Genomic DNA, 5,656 nt, shown 5'->3' with positions numbered 1-5,656 from the left:
GGTTTTAAAGAGAGATTATGGAGAGCCATTTCAGCCAAAATTAAATAAATAAATAAATGGGTGAAATAAATAAAAAATGAGTAAAATAAATCAAAAAATTAAGAAAATGAGTGAAATAAATAAATAATTTGTTAAATAAATAATTTAGCTTTTTCATTAACCCATTTTTTCATTTATTTATTTTTCATATTATCAATTTCTCAATTTCCCTTTTTTCATTAATCTATTTTTCATTTACCCACTTTTCATTAATCTATTTTTCATTTAACCATTTTTTAATTTAGCTTTTTCATTAACCCCATTTTTCATTTCTTTATTTTTCACATTATCAATTTCCCAATTTCTCTTTTTCATTTATCTATTTTTTATTTATCCCTTTATCCATTTACCCATTTTTTATTAATTTATTTTTCAATTAACCACTTTTCAATTTCCCTTTTTTATTAACCCAATTTTTTCATTTATTTATTTTTCCGATTATCAATTTCTCTATTTCTCTTTTTCATTAATCTATTTTTCATTAAGCTATTTTTCATTTGTCCATTTTTTCATTTATCCCTTTATCTATTTACCCATTTTTCATTAATCTATTTTTTAATTTAAACATTTTTTGATTTCCTTTTTCCATTAACCCGATTTTCTATTTCCCAGTTTCATTAATCAATTTCTCATATATCCCTTTTTTATTTACCCAATTTTCTTTTATCTATTTTTCATTCAACATTTGTTTGAAAAATCTTTACTTTTCCCATTTTCCAATTCCCCTTATTTATTTAGTATTTCCTTATTTTCTTATTTATCACATTCTATTTCCCCGCAAAACTTAGGGAAAAAATAAATGCAAATGAGGAGAGGCACGTCATCAGGCTACAACTTCCCCAATTGGTTGGTTAGCGTCACACCCATACTTTGCTTCAAGAAAGATGGCGACCCACTAACGGGTTATCAATAAGCTGAAGCTCATTAACTTCATTAGAAAATAGTGTTATTACTCCTGACTTTAGTTCTCGTGTGGCCGCTCAGACAGAACGTGTTTCAGTTGGCGGCTCTCATGGACTCAGAGCTTCACCGTCGGGAGTTTTTATAGTTTGAACGAAGCGGCCGCTGAAGTTGGCTTACGATTGAAGGTTCGGGACACCTTCGTAGCTACCAGCTGTGATCCAACTATAAGGAGCAACTTTACTGTACATCGTAAGTGAACTGCAATATCCAGAGGCAGCTCTACGGAGCATCGACCTGAAAGAATGAGAGTGGAGAGCCTTGGAGATCTGCATCGGAGGCCATCTTTCAGACATGCACCGCTGCTGTCCGTCCAGGATCCTCCGGTTGCCCAGACGTTGCACGGTAAGCTACTAACGCTGATGTTTGTTTTCCAACTACAGTCATATTTAATCAATAGGGCTCAATTACGATCGCGGGAGTTTTTGAGTTGATCTCGGCAGTAGGTGACAAACTGAACGTCTCCAGGATGTTGAGACCAGCACGTCCTCTGATCCAATACATCTTATTAAGGATAAAATCAACAAAACGTGTTCAAATTAATGGCCCAACAGGTTGATTAAAGACAGTAAAAAGGTAGGAGTGGTTTCGAGTCGATCGCCTTGTTTTACCTTTGTAAACAGACAACCTGAATACAGTGACATTTAGTGAGGGTACAGAATGGAGAATGGATAAAAGCTGAACTCCTGCTACAATCTTTGCCTCTCTTGGTTACATCCCTGAGGTGTGCCAAGTGTGGCCCACATGCATATGCACTGTTGAAAATGAGAAGCTGACATTCACAAATGACATTGAAATAAATTCTAGTCCAACTTCTGGTTTGTTGCTATTCCTCTGGATCCTGTTGGAGGAAAAATATCCCAACTTCACAAGATGTGGCTTTAACCTAAATCCTGTCAGTCTGAAGCTTCTCATATTTAGGTCATCAAACCAAAGTTCAGATCTACCATAACTGGTTCCATCGCCACCAGGTCAAAAGTACAGCTTTTTGGCGCAGCACATTCATTAATGTTTCCATCATGTATGTTTTCAGATGCAGACCATCCTGCAGGCCTCTGGTCTCAGTGTTTCCCTTCAGACTCCCAGTGGGCTCACAGCTTCAGGATGACCAGAGACCTTCAGCTTTCTGGAGCAGGAACACTCGGCCAAATGCACTGGTGACACATTCATTTTAAAAAATGTGGCTGTTCTTATACCATTGATATGCATGAACCGTCTGTATTTTACTGTTTTGAATAAACAAACTGATTATTATGAAATCTGTGTTCCTTCTAATATGTGAAGTTCTAATTTAATCAAATCTCATGTTTTCACGTCCCAGAGACAATAAAATGATCGTTTGTTTGTGGCTTAAAATAAAGGAAGCGATCTTAATAGAACAAAGAAAATAGAATACAGATTGAAAGTTTTGGACCCGTTTTATTTTTTGGTTTCATTACACTGAAGATTCTTCAACATGAAGCTAAACAGTGAGTGGAGTACCTTGTATGTATGACAACGTAGAAATGAACAAACATGACATATTGGGTTCTTAATAGCAACCCTAGCAGTTATTTTACACAGCTTGATTTATTGAATAATGATTGTGTTCATTTACGGACGCCTTCAATTGGAAATCTGCAATCTGAAGTATCAATAAAATAGTTTAACCAGTCAGTCCTCAGGTCGTCTGCCCTGCATGTTTCAGGCCTCAGTAAATGTCTGATGGATGAGCTAATGCTATCGTTTGTATCAGGGGCTCTGGAACAAACACTTTAAAATGTTAATGTCCTGTATAACAGAGTGATATAGACAAATGTTTTCATCTCACTGTCATTTCCACTCTATAGCTGAAGTTCATCACATTTCTGGATGTTCTGTGTTTCAGTTAAATTGAAGTTAGCAGGTTTTTAATCAGGCCACAACACCCTGTGTGTGTTGGGTTTAAGAAAAGAGGCTGCTCTGTTGAGCACCAGCATTCATTTTTCCTCTGATGTTTGGGTGAACTCTTCTCTGTGGAGGTCGGCCATCTCTCTGCTTCTTCCTGAAGGAGACCCATCAGGAGTTCTGGTGCTGCTCACAGTGCAGACGGTTCTCCTCACTGTTCGTCGTATCAGCCCTGGTCCCTCTCAGCCAGGATCTCCAGTCATTCTGTTCCTTCACCCTTGAATAAACATAACAGAATATGTTCTGGGTGTTATTTATGATTCATTTGTTAATTGAAACAATGTTTAGTATCAAAATAAGATTAATTTATTTCCTTAACAGTTCCTTCTCCTGTTCCCTCAGAAGGGCAGAGTTTAGGAGTGACTAATTACATTTACTTAAATATAGTTGAGTAACTTTTTGAAACTCAAATGAACTTTTGGGAAAACTCTTACTATGCTGAACTTTTTACTTTTACTCAAGTCATTTTATTATGAAGCATCACTATTATTTAAACTAATTTTTCATTTTGTCTTTAAAATACCAAAATTTCCACTGAACTTAATATTTTGGGCCTTCTAATTGTGTATTTTTTTTAGATATGAAATAATTGATAACTTGATCAGTTACTCAGTACTGATCAACTTTTTACCAAATGCTTCTTTACTCTTGTTTAATTTCTTATTCAGCTACGATTTACTTTGAGTAAAAACATGTTGAAGTGCTACTGTTATTCCTAGAGTATAAATTGTGGGTCCTCTGTCCACCTCTAAGGAACAGTAACCACATGTTGAGGCACACGTTGACCAAAAACAGGCAAACTAAGGTGGTCAAGTTATACATACAAAGAAATACTTAAATTAATAGTCATATTTACTTTATATGCATGTGGGCCACACTTGGCACACCTCAGGGATGTAAGTAACCAAGAGACGCAAAGATTGTAGCAGGAGTTCAGCTTTTATCCATTCTCCATTCTGTACCCTCACTAAAGGTCACTGTATTCAGGTTGTCTGTTTACAAAGGTAAAACAAGGCGATCGACTCGAAACCACTCCTACCTTTTTACTGTCTTTAATCAACCTGTTGGGCCATTAATTTGAACACGTTTTGTTGATTTTATCCTTAATAAGATGTATTGGATCAGAGGACGTGCTGGTCTCAACATCCTGGAGACGTTCAGTTTGTCACCTATTGCCGAGATCAACTCAAAAACTCCCGCGATCGTAATTGAGCCCTATTGATTAAATATGACTGTAGTTGGAAAACAAACATCAGCGTTAGTAGCTTACCGTGTAACGTCTGGGCAACCGGAGGATCCTGGACGGACAGCAGCGGTGCATGTCTGAAAGATGGCCTCCGATGCAGATCTCCAAGGCTCTCCACTCTCATTCTTTCAGCTCGATGCTCCATAGAGCCGCCTCTGGATATTGCAGTTCACTTACGATGTACAGTAAAGTTGCTCCTTATAGTTGGATCACAGCTGGTAGCTACGAAGGTGTCCCGAACCTTCAATCGTAAGCCAACTTCAGCGGCCGCTTCGTTCAAACTATAAAAACTCCCGACGGTGAAGCTCTGAGTCCATGAGAGCCGCCAACTGAAACACGTTCTGTCTGAGCGGCCACACGAGAACTAAAGTCAGGAGTAATAACACTATTTTCTAATGAAGTTAATGAGCTTCAGCTTATTGATAACCCGTTAGTAGGTCGCCATCTTTCTTGAAGCAAAGTATGGGTGTGACGCTAACCAACCAATTGGGGAAGTTGTAGCCTGATGACGTGCCTCTCCTCATTTGCATTTATTTTTTCCCTAAGTTTTGCGGGGAAATAGAATGTGATAAATAAGAAAATAAGGAAATACTAAATAAATAAGGGGAATTGGAAAATGGGAAAAGTAAAGATTTTTCAAACAAATGTTGAATGAAAAATAGATAAAAGAAAATTGGGTAAATAAAAAAGGGATATATGAGAAATTGATTAATGAAACTGGGAAATAGAAAATCGGGTTAATGGAAAAAGGAAATCAAAAAATGTTTAAATTAAAAAATAGATTAATGAAAAATGGGTAAATAGATAAAGGGATAAATGAAAAAATGGACAAATGAAAAATAGATTAATGAAAAAGAGAAATAGAGAAATTGATAATCGGAAAAATAAATAAATGAAAAAATTGGGTTAATAAAAAAGGGAAATTGAAAAGTGGTTAATTGAAAAATAAATTAATGAAAAATGGGTAAATGGATAAAGGGATAAATAAAAAATAGATAAATGAAAAAGAGAAATTGGGAAATTGATAATGTGAAAAATAAAGAAATGAAAAATGGGGTTAATGAAAAAGCTAAATTAAAAAATGGTTAAATGAAAAATAGATTAATGAAAAGTGGGGAAATGAAAAATAGATTAATGAAAAAAGGGAAATTGAGAAATTGATAATATGAAAAATAAATAAATGAAAAAATGGGTTAATGAAAAAGCTAAATTATTTATTTAACAAATTATTTATTTATTTCACTCATTTTCTTAATTTTTTGATTTATTTTACTCATTTTTTATTTATTTCACCCATTTATTTATTTATTTAATTTTGGCTGAAATGGCTCTCCATAAGAGATTACTTAGTTGATGAGTTAAATTAAATGAATGTAGCAACTTTTTATGTTTACTCAATTAGTCTTCTATTCTATTAGATGTTTGTCTAAAGGATAGACAAACATCTTGTTCCAGATATTTTGTTCCAGAAAATATCTGGAACAA

The 5,656-nt window shown here is 35.0% G+C and overlaps 2 long non-coding RNA genes across 2 annotated transcripts; one reads left to right on the top strand and one right to left on the bottom strand.

Annotated features, from left to right (window-relative positions):
* The first annotated feature begins 493 nt into the window (after positions 1–493).
* Positions 494–2,258, top strand: LOC145547985 (uncharacterized). Its single transcript, XR_014084255.1, has 2 exons — positions 494–1,344; positions 2,033–2,258. It is a non-coding gene; the product is annotated as an uncharacterized LOC145547985 (long non-coding RNA).
* Positions 2,259–2,398: 140 nt separating this feature from the next.
* LOC145547986 (uncharacterized) lies at positions 2,399–5,015 on the bottom strand. The gene is made up of 2 exons (XR_014084256.1): positions 4,196–5,015; positions 2,399–3,142 (listed from the first exon to the last, which is right to left on the bottom strand). It is a non-coding gene; the product is annotated as an uncharacterized LOC145547986 (long non-coding RNA).
* Between the last annotated feature and the right edge of the window lie 641 nt (positions 5,016–5,656).

The sequence above is a fragment of the Poecilia reticulata genome, chromosome 2, assembly GCF_904066995.2.
Source record: "Poecilia reticulata chromosome 2, P_reticulata-male-v2, whole genome shotgun sequence".
In the NCBI taxonomy this organism is placed as follows: Eukaryota; Metazoa; Chordata; class Actinopteri; order Cyprinodontiformes; family Poeciliidae; genus Poecilia; species Poecilia reticulata.
The sequence above is the reverse complement of the archived record's forward strand: the minus strand, read 5'-3'. Positions and strand labels throughout refer to the sequence as shown.